Genomic DNA, 23,003 nt, shown 5'->3' with positions numbered 1-23,003 from the left:
TCCCATGGACCATTATATGTTGCATGTTCAAGAGTCGGTAAACCTGAAAATCTATTTATATGCACAGACAATGGGACAGCAAAGAATGTTGTATATTCGCAAGTTTTACGTAGTTAAAAACATATATATATATATATATATATATATATATATATATATATATATATATATATATATATATATATATATATATATCTATATTCACAGGTGGGACATAAGGACACAACTACAATGGCGCGTAACTAATATGGCGCGTAACGACTTACGCGCGCGGGGGGGCTTGGGGGGGGGGGCGAAGCGCCCCCACCAACTAGGTGTTGGGGTGGCACGAAGCGCCACCCCAACAGCTAGTATATATATATATATATATATATATATATATATATATATATATATATATATATATATATATATATATATATATATATATATATATGTGTGTTTTTAACTGCGTAAAACTTGCGAATATACAACATTCTTCCCTGTCCCATTGTCTATGCATATACAAAGCCTCATATACTTATAATGACGTCATATGCAAACCCTCTTTTTACAAACAAACATGCATCCATACACCTTATTTTTATATAGATAATAGATAAATAGATATACATATACACTATAAATTAACTACGTAAAACTTGCGAATATACAACATTCTTCGCTGTCCCATTGTCTGTGCATATAAATAGATTGCCAGGTTTACCGACCCTCGAACATGCAACGTACAATTGTCCATGGGAAAAATAAACTGTATTAAGATCTATACCGCATTTTTCTAATGATCGCCCTTGAGCTATGTTGATGGTGATTGCAAATGCTAATCGAATACGGAATTTCAATCTTTTAAATTGAAAAGGCAGATACGTTGCAATCATGAGAATGCAAGGAATAAGAAAAACCTCACCCTCAAAAGGCCCAGTCAAGATTGTCGCCTCTATTACGTTTTCCATTGTTTTTTTTTACGGCAAGTCGCGTGCCATTGCAAAGATTTGGTGGGTTAACATTTCGTAGCAGTATTATTGGTACGCCTATTTTTAGTTGTAGCGCGTGTGTTGGAAACCCTGGGAGATCTTACATATGTATTTGATTGCCTTTACGGAGTTACACTATTCAACGTTTATGTGAGAATTAAATGGTTTTGATAATAAAGGCGAATGTGGAACAACCCATTGGTTATCTAATTCGATGGTGGTACCATTATGCTTCTTTATTATTGCTGTATTACCGCCATCTTCAGTAGATCTTCTTCTATATTGTGGGTAACTATCGGTGCCGGTAATTGTGTTGGGTACTAAAAGTCGAGGATATTGCTTTGTGCACCTTCCTTTGGCCATGCATGGTGATTTTTCATTCAATGCACCGCGAGGTCCATGTATAATTTTTTTTTACCACAATCTCATATAAGCCCTTATCGACATTTTCATCAGGTATTTCAGCGGAAATCAAATCGTGAACTTCATTAGAAGTAATTTTATCATGTAGCCAGATTAAAATATGTGCGTGTGGCAATCCTTGTTTTTGCCATTCCACTGAGTACATCCAGTATCGCACTGACCCAAACACTTTAAGTTTTACAATGTAGTTTATCAGTGATTTCAACTCCCAAGATTGATAACATGTAAATGTAATAAATAAATCTGGACGACCATAGAGACGAACATACGCAATAGCATCTTGAGCATATTCATGCATATGACGGGGACAGCCAGGATATGACGAAGGTAAAATCGTTAATTTTCAACGTCAGTGGTATTACCGTCCTTTACAACTGCATCCCGCAAATGAATGTATTGATCAGAGCGGAGCTTGGTCTGATTCAGACGGATAAATAGCAAACGTTCTGATTCAATCTTTGCATACATATCATCGATGTATTGATGAAACAATTGACGGCATTTCAAACATAATTTTCGTCATTGGGACGAATCATTAGTCTATAGGAATAATAATTCATTGCACTGCATTTCTTATCCGTTCGTTTTTTAGTGGATGGATCTATCAATTTATTATTAGTGATAGCCGTCGGCTCCATCCCAAAAAATGATAGGATATTGTAAGGCATCGTAGCATCGATGAGTTTCAGCAATTCTTACCAACTGAGCGTTTCGCTTATGAAGAATTACATCTCTCGGCTCCATCCCAAAAAATGATAGGATATTGTAAGGCATCGTAGTATCGATGAATTTCAGCAATTCTTACCAACTGAGCGTTTCGCTTATGAAGAATAATATCTTCGTCGATAGTTGGAGCATTGTACCTACGCACATGTTCGCCAATAGGCGTTTTGTCAGCGGAAATAACAATTTTATGCGTATAAGCATGCATCACATCGATTGCTGTTTTGAACAGGCACACTAAATCGTTGTTTTCGTGGAAAAGATGTTGCATGGAAACATGAGTTATATTTTCAAATGTTTGATAAAAAACGCTTAGATTCTGTCGTAGTTCCCGTAAGCAAAGTCTTCAATGGCTCTGGTGGTGCAGCCAGTTGTGGAAGTTTAACTTTTCTTGAGGCGCAACACATTCCCATTGCTTCACCATTAAATTTCAAGACCTTGCAATAGGGACAAACTTTAGACATAGTCCCGATTTGAACACATCTACTCAAGCTATAATCATTGACTGGGCTGTACCTGAATGCCAGGCGATAATTTTCACGTTGCTCTTGTGATTCCTCGGCACGCTTTCTTTTGGCATTATCTCTTTGAGCCTCAAGCCTGTTTTCACGTTGCTCTTGTGATTACTCGAAACGATTTTTTTGATAATTTCTCTTTGAGACGCAAACCTGTTTTCATGCTGTTCTTGTGATTGCTCGACACGCTTTCTTTTCTAACTTTCACTATTAGCCGCAAGCCTTTTGGCATTAACTCTTTGAACAGCTTCCTCGGCTGTTTCTTCTGCCATTGTAGAATTTATACTAAAATTTATCTTTGAATCACCCCCTTATATACTTATAATGACGTCATATACAAAGCCTTATATACTTATAATGACGTCATATGCGTACAAACAAACAAACATACAACTTATATATATATATATATATATATATATATATATATATATATATATATATATATATATATATATATATATATATATATATATATATTACTAGCTGTTGGGGTGGCGCTTCGCGCCACCCCAACACCTAGTTGGTAGGGGGCTTCGCGCCCCCCCAAGCCCCCCCGCGCGCGTAAGTCGTTACGCGCCATATTAGTTACGCGCCATTGTAGTTGTGTCCCTATGTCCCACCTCCCACCTGTCCTGGTCGTCATTCGTGTCCCGGTGTCCCAGTCTGTATATACATTCGTTTTTGAACTGATCTTTTTTTTTAGGTTTTAGTTTTCTGCCTTTTTTTTAGTTTTTTTTAGTTATACCTCATGATTCTAATGATTGCCCTTGAGCTTTGTTGATGGTGATTGCTAATCGAACATTCTCTGTGTCCCCATCGTCATTTATATATCCCCCTGTGCCCCCCGGCGTCCCCGTTGTAGTTGTGTCCCTGTGTCCCGGTCGTCATTTATATTCCCTGTGTCCCGGTCGTCATTTGTATTCCGGTGTCCCAGTCTGTATATACATTTGTTTTTGAAATGGTAAATGATGAAATAAATTTTTGTATTTTTCCCCTTTTTTTCTTTTTAGTTTTTTTTTGGTTTTTACATTTTTTAGTTTTTTTAGTTTTTTTTTCTTTTTTCTTTTTAGTTTTTTATTTATTTTTATTTTTTTAGTTTTGTTTTTCTCCTTTATTTTTCTTTTTGTTTCCTTTTTTTTAGTTTTTTTTTATTTTTTAGTTTTTTTAGTTTTTTAGCTTTTTTAGTTTTTTTTTTTGGTTTTTACATTTTTTAGTTTTTTTAGTTTTTTTTTCTTTTTTCTTTTTAGTTTTTTATTTATTTTTATTTTTTTAGTTTTGTTTTTCTCCTTTATTTTTCTTTTTGTTTCCTTTTTTTTAGTTTTTTTTTATTTTTTAGTTTTTTTAGTTTTTTAGCTTTTTTAGTTTTTTTATTTTTTAGTTTGTTTTTTTCTTTTTAGTTTTTTTGTAGTTTTCACCTTTTTTTTAGTTTTTTTTTTACTTATGTCCTGGTCGTCATTTATACTCCCTGTGTCCCGGTCGTCATTTGTGATGGTTTGTTGACGGTGTTTTGTTGATGGTGATTACTAATTGAACATTCCTTGTGTCCCGGTCGCTTTCTCTTTGAGTGTCCCGGTCGTCATTTATATTCCCTATGTGCCGGTGTCCTGGTCGTCATTTGTGTCCCAATGTAATTTCGTAGTTTCGTCATTCGAAAACATGACGTCAGCCAACACAGAAACATGACGTCACCTGATCCACAGACAGACAGACAGACAACTTATTTTTATATATATAGATAGATATATATATATATATATATATATATGTATATATATGTACATATGTGTGTGTGATATAAATATAGTGCCAGGAGCCCGGCAGCCTCGCAGCCAAGTCCCAGCACTCGCCATGTGGCAGGCTTCCATATATGGATTCTCACTGTCGCTTGTCTTCTGAACGCAGTAAATTTGAGCCTTTTTCTTGATGTCATGACGTCGAAATAGACTTTTAGTTAGAAGTGGTGTCTTTGTAAAATTATGTGTTTTTTTACGTGTTTGCCTTGCCCACATTCTCGGTGTCGCATGTCTTCTAATCGCGTGTGTATGTGCTCTTCATTTCCATTTTTGACTCGCTCACTTGCTCGGTGTCTCAAGTCTGCTAACCGCGTGTTTCTTTGCTCTTCATTTTATTTTTGACACACTCTAATTGTCGTTTTCGCATATCTTCTAATCGCCCGAATCTTTGCTCTTCATTTTCACTTTTGACACGTTTTTGGATTTTGGTTACTTCAGACAATCTAGCAATGGCCTTTGCTTCAGTTGCCCGTATTAGTGTTGTCACAAGTGATGGTCCTGTTGGTCAATTTTCACATATTATCACGTTTGATAGTTCCGGTGTTAGTTCCAAAGGATCGGCATTTATAGTAATTGCAAACAATGGGGACGCCGGGGGGCACAGGGGGGATATATGAATGACGACGGGGACACAGGGAATGTTCGATTAGCAATCACCATCAACAAAGCTCATGGGCAATCATTAGAATAATGAGGTATTGACCTGAATACGGATTGTTTTTCCCATGGACAATTATATGTTGCATGTTCAAGAGTCGGTAAACCTGAGAATCTATTTATATGCACAGACAATGAGACAGCAAAGAACGTTGTATATTCGCAAGTTTTACGTAGTTAAAAACATATCATATATATATATATATATATATATATATATATATATATATATATATATATATATCTATATATATAAAAATAAGTTGTCTGTCTGTCTGTGGATGGATCAGGTGACGTCACCTGAAAAAACTGGATCAGTTGACGTCAAAACTGAAAAAACTAAAAAAAGGCAAAAACTACAAAAAAAACTAAAAACTAATAAAAAAAATAAAAAAGCTAAAAAACTAAAAAAAACTAAAAAAAGGCAAAAACTACAAAAAAAACTAAAAACTAATAAAAAAGCTAAAAAACTAAAAAAACTAAAAAAAGGCAAAAACTACAAAAAAAAACTAAAAACTAATAAAAAAATAAAAAAGCTAAAAAACTAAAAAAACTAAAAAAACTAAAAAAGGTAAAAAACTAAAAAAACTAAAAACTAAAAAAAACTAAAAAAAAAAAGGAAAAAACTGAAAAATAAGCTAAAATAAAGGTAAAAACCAATAAAAAACTAAAAAAAAAACTGAAAAAACTAAAAAAAGGCAAAAACTACAAAAAAAACTAAAAACTAATAAAAAAAAGTAAAAAAGCTAAAAAACTAAAAAAACTAAAAAAACTAAAAAAAGGTTAAAAAACTAAAAAAAATAAAAAATAAAAAAAACTAAAAAAAAAGGAAAAAACTGAAAAATAAGCTAAAATAAAGGTAAAAACCAATAAAAAACTAAAAAGAAAAAAAGGAAAAAACTAAAAAAAATTTTCATCTAAAAAACTAAAAAAAACTAAAAAAGGTAAAAACTAAAAGAACTAAAAAAGAAAAAAATAAATGACGAAACTCAAAGAGAAAGCGACCAGGACAAAAGGAATGTTCGATTAGCAATCAACAAAGCACCGGGACACAGGGAGTATAAATGACGACCAGGACATAAGTAAAAAAAAAAAACTATCTATATATATAAAAATAAGTTGTCTGTGGATCTGTGGATCGTGGATCAGGTGACGTCACCTGAAAAAACTGGATCAGGTGACGTCAAAACTGAAAAAACTAAAAAAAGGCAAAAACTACAAAAAAAACTAAAAACTAATAAAAAAAATAAAAAAGCTAAAAAACTAAAAAAACTAAAAAAAGGCAAAAACTACAAAAAAAACTAAAAACTAATAAAAAAGCTAAAAAACTAAAAAAACTAAAAAAAAGGCAAAAACTACAAAAAAAACTGAAAACTAATAAAAAAAATAAAAAAGCTAAAAAACTAAAAAAACTAAAAAAACTAAAAAAAGGTAAAAAACTAAAAAAACTAAAAACTAAAAAAAACTAAAAAAAAGGAAAAAACTGAAAAATAAGCTAAAATAAAGGTAAAAACCAATAAAAAACTAAAAAAAAAACTGAAAAAACTAAAAAAAGGCAAAAACTACAAAAAAACTAAAAACTAATAAAAAAAGTAAAAAAGCTAAAAAACTAAATGACGACACTCAAAGAGAAAGCGACCAGGACAAAAGGAATGTTCGATTAGCAATCAACAAAGCACCGGGACACAGGGAGTATAAATGACGACCAGGACATAAGTAAAAAAAAAAATTAACAAAACTAAAAAGAAGGTAAAAACTACAAAAAAACTAAAAAGAAAAAAAACTAAAAACTAATAAAAAAACTAAAAAATCTAAAAATCTAAATAAACTAAAAAAGAAAAAAAAAGGAAAAAAATAAAGGAGAAAAACAAAACTAAAAAACGAATGTATATACAGACCGGTACACCGGGATACAAATGACGACCGGGACACAGGGAATATAAATGACGACCGGGACACAGGGACACAACTACAACGGGGACACCGGGGGAAACAGGGGGATGTAAATGACGACCGGGACACCGGGACAGGGAATGGTCGATTAGCAATCACCATCAACAAAGCTCAAGGGCAATCATTAGAATCATGAGGTATAGATCTGAATACAGATTATTTTCCCATGGACCATTATATGTTGCATGTTCAAGAGTCGGTAAACCTGACAATCTATTTATATGCAAAGACAATGGGACAGCAAAGAATGTTGTATATTCGCAAGTTTTACGTAGTTAAAACCATATATATATATATATATATATATATATATATATATATATATATATATATATATATATATATATATATATATATATATATATATATATATATATATATCTATATTCACAGGTGGGACATAGGGACACAACTACAATGGCGCGTAACTATTATGGCGCGTAACGACTTACGCGCGCGGGGGGGCTTGGGGGGGGCGCGAAGCGCCCCCACCAACTAGGTGTTGGGGTGGCGCAAAGCGCCACCCCAACAGCTAGTATATATATATATATATATATATATATATATATATATATATATATATATATATATATATATATATATATATATATTCACAGGTGGGACACAGGGACACAACTACAATGGCGCGTAACGACCTACTCGTGCGAAGGGGCTTGGGGGGGCATGAAGCGCCCCCACCAACTAGTGCTTATATGATGTCATAAGAAATGGTTATGTGATGTACTAACATAGTACATGACGTCAATTGTGAAAACCACAATTACGGCTCTTAACGAATTTTCTCAGACTTCTGACCTATCTAGATCGTCGTGTTATGCGAGAATATCCCAAGATACCTAATTCCCCTTGCATAAACAATTGGTGCGATGGAAACTCTACAATTTTATTTATGTTATACATGACATGTTACAAGGACGAGTTACAGGAATTGCCTAAGTTACAAGGAAATGCCTATATCATGTACTAACATAGAACATGATGTTATTTGAAAAAAAATTAAGGCTCTTAACGAATCTCCCCAGCCTTCTGACCTATCTAGATCGGCTTTTTAGGCAAGAATATCCCAAGATATCAATTTCCCCGAAAAAATATTGAGCGGTTTTCGAAAAAAATACACAATTATTGCTCACTTAAAAATATACTAAAAATAATTGATTCGTTTCAAACTCAACAATCTTATTTATGCTATGTAAGGAATCATAAAAAAAATGCTTAAATGATGTCATAAGAAATGCTTATAGGATACATTAACGTTGTATAACATCATTTGCAAAACCTAACATTAAGGCTCTTAGCAAATTTTCAAGAGGCCGCAAAAACAATGTATATTCCTCGTCCGTCCAAATATGTTCATAACTCAATTTTTCGCTCCCTCCTATAGAGTTGCTGCTCCCTTTAAATGTTACGATATCGTCCCGACTCATTTAGTAAATGTTATACTTTTATCATTCGTTGTTAATTTTCTGAATGGGAATGAACGATATTTGCAACTTCTGTTCTAGTTTTATGTTTTAAAATAGTTGATAATACGAAAAATCAACCCAAATTAAACAAAATATTCACTTTTACAGAAAACCTTTTCTAGCTAAAAACTTAATAAACCATCTTTTGCTCATTTTCTTTCAAACCGAATCAAAGTGTGCTTGTCAGTTTGAGATTCTCATATAGCTGTGATACGAGTGATCCAGTGGAAAATTAGAGGGATTCCAAACTGGAGGTTCAATCTTGTTTCAATGACAGGTTTCTGTTTTGGAGAGAAATGAAGTGTCAAAAATTCTACACAATAAAGGAAGTCTGTTTCCCTTGCAGTGAGTGGGGAACATTGTATTCCTTGTACAAACAACATTCCACTAGTATTGTAATGGACCTTACTTGATAGTGAAGACAATATTCTCCTACTATGCTTCACCTCACTTCACTACTTGATAGTGAAGGGAAATATTTTAACACGAACGTAATAGAGAACAAAACTGGAGAAAACCATCTGAAAGAAGGAATTGAATAAATAATGGGAAAGGACAAACTAAAATCTTTAATTTACGGAAGTCTTACTTTCTTCCGAAATTTGCATTATTCTGTACTTGACAGCAATCTGTAGAAGGACAACAGGAACTTCTTCCCGCATGGTGAAACTTTCTTGACCAATCTTTGTTCTAGATGGCTTCTACGTCAGCTGTAGCTTGAAAGTGGCGGGTGAGAGAACAAGAGCTAAGAGCTCATATGGCACTTGTGACGAGGCGAGAAGAGCTAAGAGCCAAGAGATCATATGGTATGAGCTCTAACAAAATTCTATGAATCAATAGATTGATTTAAAAAGGAAAATAAGAGGCTTAATGCCGGTCAGGATTTAAAATAAGAGCTCTGAGTCACGATGTCCTTCTAAATATCAAAATTCATCAAGATCCGATCACCCACTCGTAAGTTATAAATACCTAATTTTTTCTATTTTTTCCTCTCCCTTTAGCCCCCCAGATGGTCGAATCTGGGAAAACGACTTTATCAAGTCAAATTGTGCAGCTCCCTGACACGCCTACCAATTTTCATCGTCCTAGCACGTCCAGAAGCACCAAACTCGCCAAATCACTGAACCCCTCCCCCCAAAGAGAGCGAATCCAGTACGATTCTGTCAATCACGTATCAAGGACATTTGTTTATTCTATCCACCAAGCTTCATCCCGATTCCTCTACTCCAAGTGTTTTTCCAAGATTTCCCCCTCCAACTCCCCCCAATGTCAAAAGATCTGGTCGGGATTTGAAATAAGAGCTCTGAGACATGAATCCCTTCTAAAAATCAAATTTCATTAATATCCGATCATCTATTCGTAAGATAAAAATACCCCAATTTTCACGTTCTCCAAAGATTCCGGTTTCCCCCTCCAACTACCCCCAATGTCACAGGATCTGGTCGGAATTTAAAATTAGAACTTTAAAGCACAAGATCCTTCTAAATATCAAATTTCATTAAGATCTGGTCACCCTTTCGTAAGTTACAAATACCTCAGTTTTCAAAATTACCCCCCCCCCCCCAATTCCACCAAAGAGAGCAGATCTGGTCCGGTTATGTCAGTCACGTATCTTAGACAGGTTTCTATTATTCACATCCAGTTTCATCCTGATCTCACCGCTTTAAGTATTTTCTAAGATTTCCAGTCCCCCCAACTGCTCCCCCCCCCAATTACGCTTGATCCGGTTGAGATTTAAAATAAGAGATCTGAGTTACGAGGTCCTTCTAAATATGAAGTTTCATGAAGATCCGATCACTCCTTCGTAAGTTAAAAATACGTCATTTTTTCTTATTTTTCAGAATTAACCCCCCCCCCCCAAGAGAGCGGATCCGTTCCAATTATGTAAATCAAGTATGTAAGACTTCTGATTATTTTCCCCCCAAGTTTCATCCCGATCCCTCCAATCTAAGCGTTTTCCATGATTTTAGGCTCCCCCATCCCAAACTTCCCCCAATGTCAGCAGATCCGGTCAGGATTTAAAATAATTGCTTTGAGACACGATATCCTTCTAAATATCAAATTTCATTGAGATCCGATCACCTGTTCGTAAGTTAAAAATACCTCATTTTTTCTGATTTTTCAGAATTAACCCCTCCCCCAACTACCCCACAGAGAGCGGATCCGTTCCGTTTGTGTCAATCATATATCCAGGACTTGTGCTTATTTTTCCCACAAAATTTCATCCCGATCCCTCCACTCTAAGTGTTTTCCAAGTTTTAGGTTCGCCCCTCCCAATGTCACCAGATCCGGTCGGGTTTAAAATAAGAGCTCTGAGCCACGATATCCTTCTAAATATCAAATTTCATTGAGATCCGATCACTCGTTCGTAAGTTAAAAATACCTCATTTTTTCTAATTTTTCAGAAATACCCCCCCCCCCCCCCAACTACCCCAAAGAGAGCGGATCCGTTCCGTTTATGTCAATCATGTATCTAGGACTTGTGTTTATTTTTCCCACCAAGTTTCATCCCGATCCCTCCACTCTAAGTGTTTTCCAAGTTTTAGGTTTCCCCCTCCCAACTCCCCCCCAATGTCACCACATCCGGTCAAGCTTTAAAATAAGAGCTCTAAGACACGATATCCTTCTAAACATCAAATTTCATTGAGATCCGATCACCCGTTCGTAAGTTAAAAATACCTCATTTTTTCTAATTTTTCAGAATTACCCCCCCCCCCCCAACTACCCCAAAGAGAGCAGATCCGTTACGATTATGTCAATCATGTATCTGGGACTTGTGCTTATTTTTCCCATCAAGTTTCATTCCCATCCCTCCACTCTAAGTGTTTTCCAAGATTTTAGGTTCCCCCCCCTCCAACTACCCCCAATGTCATTAGATCCGGTCGGGATTTAGAATAAGAGCTCTGAGACACAATATCATTCCAAACATCAAATTTCATTAAGATCCCATCACCCGCTCATAAGTTAAAAATACTTCATTTTTCTATTTGTTACGAATTAAACGGCCCCCCACTCCCCCCCCCCAAATGGTCAAATTGGGAAAACGACTATTTCTAATTTAAGCTGGTCCCGTCCCTGATACGCCAGCCAAATTTCATCGTCCTAGCTTACCTGGAAGTGCCTAAAGTAGCAAAACCGGGACCGACAGAATTGGCGATTGCTATATGTCACTTGGATAATACCAAGTGCCATAAAAACTAATGCAAAAATTAAAAATTTGTATTGATAATCCAATCATAAGCAGCGCAATAGCATTTGATACATGGTAATCCGATCTAAGCAAAGAGATACATGGCTTCACTGTTTATTTATTCGTTGCTCATTTTTTATGAGTCAAAGAGGGATTGAAGAGAAACCAGCCCTCGTCTAAAAACTTCTTTTCAACAACTACATTTAATAGTTTTATAGGATGTAAGATTCAAGTAAAATCAAGCTTTCTATGGTTTTTGTGGTAAAGGTTTTGGTAGCAAATTTGTAAAAATTTCGATTAATTCTCTAGCTGAAAAACCAGCTAATGCACATAATTATGGGATGGGGAAATAAAACCGCAATTCCAAGCCTTGGACGGTGTTCTTTTTCAACGCCCTTACGAGGTTCCAGTGACCAACGTTGCTGGAAAATGACATTTCAAATTTTCAAGCTCTTTCGGACTCCCCAAAAATATATTTCACAATCAGTTTTATATTCCCTTGCCGGCTCGCTCTCTTCCAGAAGTTCCTTTTCTCGTCGATAAACTGAATAAATTTCTCAGAATTGAAGAGCTCTTTGGTTATTATATTTTTTCTTTTCCATAATTCTAGGCTCAGAACATTCAACAAAAGATGTAGTTTAGCGTCTAACTTCAACATTTGGCAGTAATGTATCATAAACTATTTGTTACAAAACACAAACCACCAAGGAGAGGATCCAATTTAGTTTTCATTATATCTTCATAGCGATTTTAAACAAACAGGGAGAAGTAGCCTCTGAAATCCCTCAATTGAACACAATGGGGCACTGAATACATCAGAATGGCTTGGTAACGTCAAAAGAGCTATGTTTGTTGAACACCAACCAAAAAAATGGCTAATATTTTGTCACTGCAACAAAGGAAGGATGATCTGTCCAATCTATTTCAGGGACCATGGAAAAATTGCTAGAATACTAACTTTTTTCGGAAATTATCTATGTATTCACAAATAGAAAGTTATCGTTGGTCTTGAAAGCCTTGGAATTGGGATGACTTTATTCAAGGTTGTTTCTTAGGACATACCAAGAAGTTGGTGAAAATATAACCAGAATTAAAACCTTAAAAGAATTAAGCGCAAAATAAACCACAGTTTAGTTGGAATTCCTTGTTAATTTTATTAACATTAAGTTAATTTTGAATTTGGAATGCCTTCTATTATTGAAACAAATGATTAATTAAAGCTTAATTTAGAACTTAAATCTATCGTATTTGTCAAAAACGATGAATTACAACGATGAAACGATAAAAAAATGAACTAAAATATATGTTTTTCAGCTACTTCGTATGTAAATCCTAAACTATCACTATATTTGAGTTTTATTTAAACTATAAGTGTTCTCAACGGTAAGCTTTAATTTTTAAAATGTCAACAAAATAAAAATAATAATGAATTAATATAACAATCAAAACGACTGGAAAGAACTAATGCAAAAAACTGATTATTTAATATATAATGATGTTCATTCCTAGAAATCTCAAGATTTTGTTTAACTGTAATTTCTTGGTTTCCTTGGTGATGAAAACATATAAAAAAATGTTTGTAACATATTTTGTTTTCAGTAAAGCGCACATGACGCAAAAGGCTTTCGAACATTTGTATAAGCTCTAAGGCAGAAATCTTCTACTAGTAGAAGAAGTCGCATTAGCAAGCAGTCACAATCAGAGTCGCAAGTTATCGCAATAGCAAGTAGTCACAGTCATGCCACCAGTCACAGTTGTATCCCCATAAGCAGTTGTGGTAGTAGTGGAGGCCCAGAAAGTAGCAAGTTAATACTCATAACCGTTTTAAGATACTTCGGATAAACGCTTTTGATAACCTGGATACACATATCGTCTTTTGATTTATTTCAGCTTACCCCACAGCATTCCCTGAGATTTCACTTTAGTAACCATAGCTTTTTTGGACACAACCAAGATCAACCAGAAATATTGCTGATGCGCCCTTTTGAGAATCAACAAGCACATAGAGTGTTTTGATTTTGTTCAATGTCCCCTCAAGATTTCCCGAGAGTACCCACAAGTATAAGACGTCGCTGTCACAAATAGTGGCAGCCACAGTCACCAGTAGTTGCAGTCGCAAATAATCACATTCGAAGTCGCAAGCAGTCAAAGTTGCAAGTAGTAACCGTCACAAGTAATCTTAGTCACAGCCACAAGTAGTCATAGTTTCAACCGCATGTGGTCGCAGTCATAAGTCATCGGAGTTGTAGTCACAGTAGCAGTAACAGTAGTAATGACCCTGATAATTTCAAGCTAATAATCTTAATCGTTCCACATATTGGGGGTTTTCGGGGACATGGCATCCCTGGAGGCATTATTGTTATACCTATTGACTATTTTGAAAAAGATGGCTTCTCAAAACTACTATCAGTGCCAAGGCGGGGCATCTATAAATAGCAAGGGGTTATGGCTGCCGTCCGGTCACTCTAAAACGTCCCGCTCAATATATTCCTAAACTTTCCGCTTAATACCCTCAGTCGTTCCTGAGATATTGCTGATACGCCCTTTTGACACTCAGTGCATTACTTACTTAATTACTTCACAAAATTGACTTATGTCCAATCCAGCCTTTGTGGCTGTATTGGGTCTTCTTCTCTTTTAAAGCTGAAGGCAGCACATCACGACATTTATCATTAACATATTGTCGTAGAGCTTGCTGGATTTTTTTTCTACTAGGTGTTTTAGCCTCTTGTACTCGTCCTTATTCTGTTGCTCTACTCTATTAGCATGAGTGCACTTCTACCCACGGAGATCAATGATTTTGGGGATGATCCAAGGTTTATCCGAGTGAGTCTGAATTTCTAGAATTTCCCTAGCAGTTTCTCTACTAACAGATGCGCTTTCGTCGACCAATGGTCGATATCTTCGGTTGTTGAAGCTGTCAGTGGTTGGACACTCGACAATTTATTTGTGAGCGCTGTTATATGTCTATATTTTTCTATGTTTGTAACAGATCGACATAATACCTTATTAAGTTTTTCTGAAACTGCTGTTGCTTCCGAATACGCATACAGAGCGCAGACATGACCAGAAATGGGCCGAGTCAAAGTCATCACCGGCTGTGGAAACTGTGTTCAATACTGATGATTGCCAATGCTTGTGGACAAGGATTTTGTCGATCATGTTTGCAGGGTGACCGTCAGGGGATCTCCAATTGACTTTCGCTAATTCTCTATTATAGTTATTGACATATTTATTGACATAGTTAATGGATATTTATTGACATTATCAAACGAATAAGCTTTCTTAGTGAACTTTATGGATAATGAATTTTAATCCCAGTGAAGCTAGATAGATCTTGCAATATTTGGCAAAAGATCGGTTTTGATTAAAACTTGTCGCACTGGTTTACTTCAATTCCAATGCTGGATAAATAGATAACAAAGGAATTAAATTGAAAGCTGATTAATATTTCAGAAGAAAAAAGAGAGAAAAGAGGAAAAAGAGAGTAAAAGGTGAAAAAAGAGACAGAGTTATGATTTTGCAGAAGGGAACAGGAACGGGAACGGTATAGAAGTGTCGCAGTACCAGCCGTACTCTTGTACGGCCTAAGCTAAGGAGCTAGTGTGGACTAATACTAACTTAGCAACTTGTGTGACATCCAGAAGAAAACCCTGCTGACAACGTGGTAGACACCGTAAAAGCTAGTGAACAATGCGATGGAAAGAAAATTAGTCTCCCAAGATATGTTATTTTCGAACCTGATGAGGTTCCAGAAATTGCTGGTGAGATTAGCGCTACTTTAACTAAAAAGTGAATGAGCTGGTTGTTAAGTTTGACAACTTTGTCGAGTCAGGTCGATCCATTTCTGCTAGCGTTAGTGGGTTTAGTAGAAATGACTCCACGTCTATATCTCCGAGTCCCTCCTATACAGTTGTTTTGAAAAACCCTCCCAAAGAGGTAACATATGTGGCAGCTCGGAAAGAATATTTGAAAAAGGTTTGTGGCAACGATGCTGCTAGCTTCATCAAACCGAATCCTTTTAAATCTCTCTGGCCGGTAATCGTAGATAGCAAGAACGCCTCTAATTCTATAGCTCAAGCCATTTCGACATCTGATTCCTCCCTCAGTGCAAAAGTAAAATCCCTAGCTTATTACGGAATTGTGCGTCGACTTCCAGCTGACTTTTGCTCTGAAGATGTTTTTGCTAAGGTGAAACTGCGTTTTGGCGGTCAAGATTGGCACAATCTACTCATATAAGCTAAAATTTGAAAACAAACAGCATTTACTCAATGCAATGCGCTCCCCCATTGTAATTAGTTACAAGTGTATATCAATCGAAGAATACAAATTCCTCCCACCCCGATACTATAACTGCCATCAGTTTGGCCATGTATCCGCCTCTTGTAAGAACTCCTGCGTTTTCTCAGTCTGTGGTGGAGGGGGACATTCCAGCTCGAAAGACGATCCCTGTAAGAAACCAACAAAATGTGCTCTTTGCAAGTCCTCCAGTCACCCATGCTACAGCTGTAAGTGCCATGTGGCTGAATCCCTATTAAAGCAGATCCCAAGACATTGACGCGCCCTATATCAGTTGTATCATGGAATATAAATGACAAAGTCGATGATACAATTCCAATTTTGACCCAGTTACTCAAAAAATATATGTTATGTCTTCAAGAACATTTCCTTTAAACAGATAAAAAAGAACTTCTAAAATTCCGCCTAATTGCTTTGTATTTTTCTCCCCAGCATTATATACTGCAACACGTGGACGCCCCTTAGGTGACTTTGCCATTCTGACTGCTTTGACATGTAATCAGATTGAATCTGAGGATCCTATTCTTGCAGTAACATGCCTGGATACTGTGATAATAAACATTTATCTCCCGATGAATTACCGCAATTAAAACTCTGATTCAAAGTATCTAAGTGCTTGCAAAAAAGTGTGCCAACTCATCAAGAAATTGGAGAAGTCATTTGACTCACGCGTTATAATCATTGGTGACTTTAATTGTGACTTGACAAACAAAACCCTCCCAAGGAGTCAGTTGCTCTGGAGCTCCATTCCACCATTTTACTCTCTAGTTGAAAAAGATGAAAATTTTACTTATATAGGCACTAGTTCCTCAACGTCGAACCTTGATCATATTGTCTCTTCTTTTCCCTTGGACCAAGCCACAGTCTTGCATGAAGGCTTTTGCTTTGACCAACTTCCAATCTGTGTATATATTGAGTGCATAAATACTACCAAAACTTCTAACTTCAAAAAATGGTTCGATATACAAGATTGGAGCCGCACTAATAGCCAGTTATTTATGTTAGTGTGACTTGCCTCTTAATAAAATCAAGGAAGCATTCCATCTCCTTAGCCAGGACTGTAGTTCTTATCTTAGTGAGCGTCAGATTGACATTCAGATTACCAGTTATCTTGCGGAAATGAACCAATCACTTCGATGTATTGCGTTTCCAACTAGACGTGTTTGCAGAAAAACAGAAGTGGCTGATTGGTCAAAAAACTCAAATTTTGTTTCAGTATGTGAATCAGCTAAGCTATGGCTCCAAATTTGGAATGAATGTGATAGACCGCATTCTGGCATAGTAAACAATTTACGTTTAAGAACAAAAAGAAAATCTGCAAGAGCTCTTAAGAACCACAAAATCATGCTGATACAAAAAAAACGTAGACAACATAGCGAGTGGCTCTTCTCTTTTGTAGAAAAGTCTTAAACGTTCCGAGCGGACCTCTACTTGTAATATTTCTGAAATTAAGTGGATTGATTATTACAAAACTGAATTTTTGTCACCTGATCTGTAGACAGAAACTAAATTTTAAAAAGAGCTTGGCAGCATTTACTACTTCTGATGTAAACTGCGTTTTAAGAAAGATCAAGAAAAAAACATCCGCTGGTGTTGATTTGGTCTCTGCTAAATATTTTGAAAATACTAGTGATTTGCTTGTGCAGCACCTCTCACTGTTGTTTCAAATGTCAGTTTTTCCAGGTGTGGTGCCACAACAGTTTTGCATTGGCCAGACCACTCCGATTTCCAAAAATAGAAAAAGAGATCTTGAAGATTGTCAATCATGCCGCCCTAGAACCGTTTCGTGTGCCTCGTTTAAAATTTTTGTCAAAGTGTTATAAATACTCGTTTAAAGTGTTATGCTCCTCCGCATCAGTTTGGTTTCCAGAGAGAATTAAGTCGAGAGCACGCTTGTTACGACCTTTTTAATGTTCTAGCTGATGTCGAAGGATCTCGTGATTTCCATGTTCTTTTCGCACTTGACATAGCTAGAGCATTCGATGCGTGTATATTTGCCCAGATTTTGTCAGAAACTATAAAAAGAGGGGTTGATCCTTCTGTTATTAATTGTCTCCGTTATATGTATCAAAAAGTTCGTGGTAACGAACTGTAGTAAGGAGCGACCCGGCTCAATAGTAACCAAAACTCAAAAAAAATGGGATTTTGATACCAATAGCTACATCAAAAGAATCACATTTTAATGCTGATTTTAAATATATAAGTTTCATCAAGTTTAGTCTTACTCATCAAAAATTACGAGCCTGAGAAAATTTGCCTCATTTTAGAAATAGGAGGAAACACACCCTAGAAGTCATAGAATATCAGATTCAGCGTATCAGAGAACCATATTGTAGAAATTTCAAGCTCCTATCTACAAAAATGTGGAATTTTGTATTTTTGCCAGAAGGCAGATCACGGATGCGTGTTTATTTGTTTGTTTGTTGTTGTTTTTTCCAGGGGTGATCGTATCGACCCAGTGGTCCTAGAACGTTGCGAGAGGGCTCATTCTAACGGAAATAAAAAGTTCTAGAGCCCTTTTTAAGTGGCCAAAAAAATTGAAGGGCACCTAGGCCCCCTCCCACGCTAATTATTTTCCCAAAGTCAACGGATCAAAATTCTGAGACAGCCATTTTATCTAGCGTAGTCGAAAAACCTTATAACTATGTCTTTGGAGACGACTTACTCCCCCACAGTCCACGTGGGAGGGGATACAAGTTACAAACTTTGACCAGTGCTTACATATAGTAATGGTTATTGGGAACTGTACAGACGTTTTCAGGGGGATTTTTTGGTTGGGAGAGGGGTTGAGAAGAGGGGGATATGTTGGGGGAACTTTCCACCGAGGAATTTTTCATGGGGGAAGAAAATTTCCATGAAGGGAGCAAAGGATTTTATAGCATTATTTAAAAAAAAAACAATGAAAAAATAAATATGAAAAAGTTTTTTCAACTGGAAGTAAGGAGGAGCATTAAAACTTAAAACGAATAGAAATTATTACGCATATGAGGGGCTCACCTCCTCCTAATACCTCCCTCTTTACGCTAAAGTATTTTTTATTAATTTCAACCATTTATTCTACGGCTTTTGTGATTCAAGGGTCATTCTTAATGAATTGGGACAAAATTTAAGCTTTAGAGTAAAGAGCGAGGTAATGACGAGGGGTCGAACCCCCTCATATATGTAATAAAAACATGAGAATACAAAATTTTGTTACGTAAGCTAATTTATAAGTTACGTATATTTTTTACTAATAAACACATTCGTAAAAAATTAAAAGTTCTAGTTGTCTTTTTAAGTAATCAGAAAATTGGAGGGTAACTAGGCTTCCTCCCCTGCTCCTTTTTTCTCAAAATCATTCGATCAAAACTATGAGAAAGCCATTTAGACAAAAAAAATATGCATATTCCGTGTTAATTATTCCTCTGCCGAGAGCCAAAATCAAAACGTGCATTGATTCAAAAACGTTCAGAAATTAAATAAAAAGAACAAGTTTTTTTAACTGAAAGCAAGGAGCGATATTAAAACTAGAAACGAACAGAAATTATTACGCATATTTGGGGCTCACCTCCTCCTAATACCTCGCTCTTTACGCTAAAGTATTTTTAGTAATTTCAACTATTTATTCTACGGCTTTTGTGATTCAGGGGTCATTCTTAATGAACTGGGACAAGATTTAAGCTTTAGTGTAAAGAGCGAGGTAATGACGAGGGGGTGAACCCCCTCATATATGTAATGAAAACATGAGAATACAAAAGTTTGTTACGTAAGCTAATTTATAAGTTACGTATATCTTTTACTAATAACAACATTCGTAAAAAATTAAAAGTTCTAGTTGTCTTTTTAAGTAATCAAAAAATTGGAGGGTAACTAGGCTTCCTCTCCCGCTCCTTTTTTCTCAAAATCATTTGATCAAAACTATGAGAAAGCCATTTAGATAAGGAAAAAAATATGCAAATTCCGTTTTAAAACAAACAAGTTTTTTTTAACTGAAAGCAAGGAGAGACATTAAAACTTAAAACGAACAGAAATTACTTCGTATATGAAAGGGGCTGCTTCTTCATCAACGCCCCGCTCTTTACGCTAAAGTTTTTTACTGTTTTAAAAAGAAGAGTTGAGAGAAAGATTCAAACTTCAGCATAAAGAGCGGGGCGTTGATGAGGAAGCAGCCCCTTTCATATACGAAGTAATTTCTATTCGTTTTAATATCGCTCCTTGCTTTCAGTTAAAAAAAAAAGCTTGTTTTTTTTTATTTAATAATCATATTAAAGCTAAAATGAAAGGGGGTTCGGGTCTTTTCAATATCTTTAAGGGTGTCAGACAGGGTGGTTTAATTTCCCCTGCTCTTTTTAATAACTCAGTTTCTGCTGCCCAATGCTCTGTCGAGTGCACGTGTATTTATAATGTAATCGACGTTTCTCTATTTGCCTACGCTGATGATATTTTGAATCTAATTCATACCTTTTTGGGAAGTTAGAGAACTTGTTCTAAACTCCAGCATCAATATCAGCAAATCGGTCTGAATTTTAATGTTGATAAAACTGTTAACAATTGCTTTCAATCTTAAGGGTAACCTGACATGCAACTTGAACTTTCTCAAACATCTATTCCGCTTTCTGATAACCTTATCTATCTTGGTATGCCCATTGGAAGAAGTATTAAAGAAACCATTAAGCTTGTAATTCAAAACCTAGCTAAAAAGACTCGAACTGCATATGCTTTGCTTGCATCTAATATCATAAATCTTAGTCAGTTTCACCTTTCCAAACTTTACAACAGTCTAACTGTGTCCCATCTTCTTGCTATGTCCCCCATTTGGAAATTCTTTCTGCTTCAAATAAAATAAAAATTAACCAGATTTATTCTGAATTCGGCAAGTATCTGCTGCATCTGCCTCCTTGTACCAGTAATTCTTCTCTGGTACAAAAATTTAAATTGATTCTGCCTGCAAACATTATTAATAAAAGAATGGAAGATTTCAGATCCTCCGCTAGAAAACTCAACCACCAGTGGTCTTCCCTCTTCGTATAGTATGCAGTTATTTTTGTTTTTGTTGATTGTAATATCTCTTTGCATTGATTGTTTATTTTCTCTTTTTATTTTTTTTTCTCTTACTCTGTCATTAGGGCTACACACCCTCTTTTGTTTTGTTGACGGGTCAAAAATAAACTGAATTGAAATTGATTACTTCCCCCCTTTGGTTTTGCCGACCATGGTCGAACTTGCCCATGTTGTCTTTAAGTCCATCGTTGGAGTGTCTGACAATATTTTTTAACCCCAATCACATACAGAACTCTTAGAATAGGTCATTGTCCATAGAGCTGGACCATCTGCTCTTCAAAGTTGTCCCTCCAGAAAGGGATCCTCCCCTTCGGTGGTGTGCACATTTTTCATTGCTGGGGAAAGGTGTTTGAACGTTAGGACATGTCCACACACCGATGGGCACTATACAGTGTACATCACAGGGGCCGATCTTCTTCTCCACCTGTATTTATAACCCCGGGATCAGGGTGCCCCAGTTTCAATTTTGGACCCTCAGGGACTTGGTACATCCTTTGATCACATCTCCAACTCCTCGGAGGTATCCTACACATCTGTATTGTGTTCCCCTATCCGCCACCTGGGGACACGCTGAGTGGTCTGGATGTAAACCGTATTGATAGGGTGACTCAGTTAGTACTTAGACTCAGCTAGTGACTCAGTTAGTAACAAGACGCAACAACATGCAACAAGAATAATGATCTGACCTGAAAAATGACTTTGCGGCTAAAATAGCTTTTCTTTTTTGCCTCTTTTTGTGACTAAAAGAAGCTATGATCATTCGAGCTTCAAAAATCACTGCCTCCAATAATATGAGAGTAAAAGTCCCAATAGAAAAACTTACATGTGAACAATGGACAACTTCCAGCATGTACAGTCCTTTTTAGACTACTATAAACAAAATGTCTATTTATCAAATCTTTGATCGTATGTCTTTGGGAGAGTGTGCCTAAGAAAGGCATAGGAGGGGGGATGGTTTCCCTCCAATCACTTTGGCTCTAAGAAACATTACTAGAATTTTCAGTTTCTAATCGAGTGGGTCCCCTCCAAGGTTCTTATGACCATCTTTTTCGCATTAAGTATTTTTTATTTGGAAATCTTACGTATGCTCTAAATTAAATTAATTAAAAACAAACTACAGACGAAGAAACTATCATCTTTGATAAATTTAATGAATCTTTTGCATTGCTGAATAAGCTTATTGACTTTGAAGTTTATTTTATCTTACATTCTAAGGTTAAACTTATAAGAATTTCCTCTAAAATTTCTTGATCTTCTTTACTATTAAAGTATATAAGGTTTTTGCCTTTTTTTTTAACTAAATTATTGAGAGAAAGATGGGTCTGTTAATATATATAAACATAACAAATCAAGTAAATGGCCCGAAGCAAAGCTTGTTTGGACTTACAACCCCAGTACACATACAAACAAAACTTCACAAAAAAGGAGAGAAAAATGAAAAAAGAAAGAAAAAGAAAAAAAGGATAATAAAAGAAAAAAATATTCAATACCCTGCATTTTGATGGATACGGGATTACACTTCAAAAAAGACAAAAGAAAAAGAAACTAAAACCACTTGACCAGTATCGCCTAAAAAAAAACAATATCTTGTCTCCACTTGAGGTCCACTCAACTATTAAAACTATAAATATTAAGGCAAAATAGCTTTAATTCCCGCCGGAATTTACGAAAATTGCCATGATTCTCAAAGTCGTAGGTAAACAATTCAATGCATGGGGCATAGATGCCGAATAGAAAATTGAAATCTACGGGTAATAGCAAGCAGACGGTGATTCAATTATAAATTGAATTTAATCACAATATTCACATTTGTCTCTGTTTGTACAAACTCAGTAGATACTTTTTTACTTAATTTCTGTAATTTCACAAAGACTTTATAATCGCCCCATACAATTAATAATTGATTGTGCTTCATGAAACAAAAAAAAAACAATAGAAGATCAAACAGA

The 23,003-nt window shown here is 35.7% G+C and overlaps 1 protein-coding gene across 1 annotated transcript in view; it reads right to left on the bottom strand.

The window, feature by feature from the left end:
* LOC136042025 (uncharacterized) overlaps positions 1 to 23,003 on the bottom strand; it is a 118,820-nt gene that overhangs the window by 89,962 nt on the left and 5,855 nt on the right. The window contains exon 2 of the mRNA XM_065726881.1: positions 8,935 to 9,046. The gene's annotated coding sequence lies outside the window, so the exon portion shown is untranslated. The remainder of the gene's footprint in view (positions 1 to 8,934; positions 9,047 to 23,003) is intronic.

The sequence above is a fragment of the Artemia franciscana genome, unplaced genomic scaffold (genome assembly GCF_032884065.1).
Source record: "Artemia franciscana unplaced genomic scaffold, ASM3288406v1 PGA_scaffold_56, whole genome shotgun sequence".
Taxonomy (NCBI): Eukaryota; Metazoa; Arthropoda; class Branchiopoda; order Anostraca; family Artemiidae; genus Artemia; species Artemia franciscana.
This window is presented reverse-complemented; position numbering and strand designations above follow the sequence as displayed.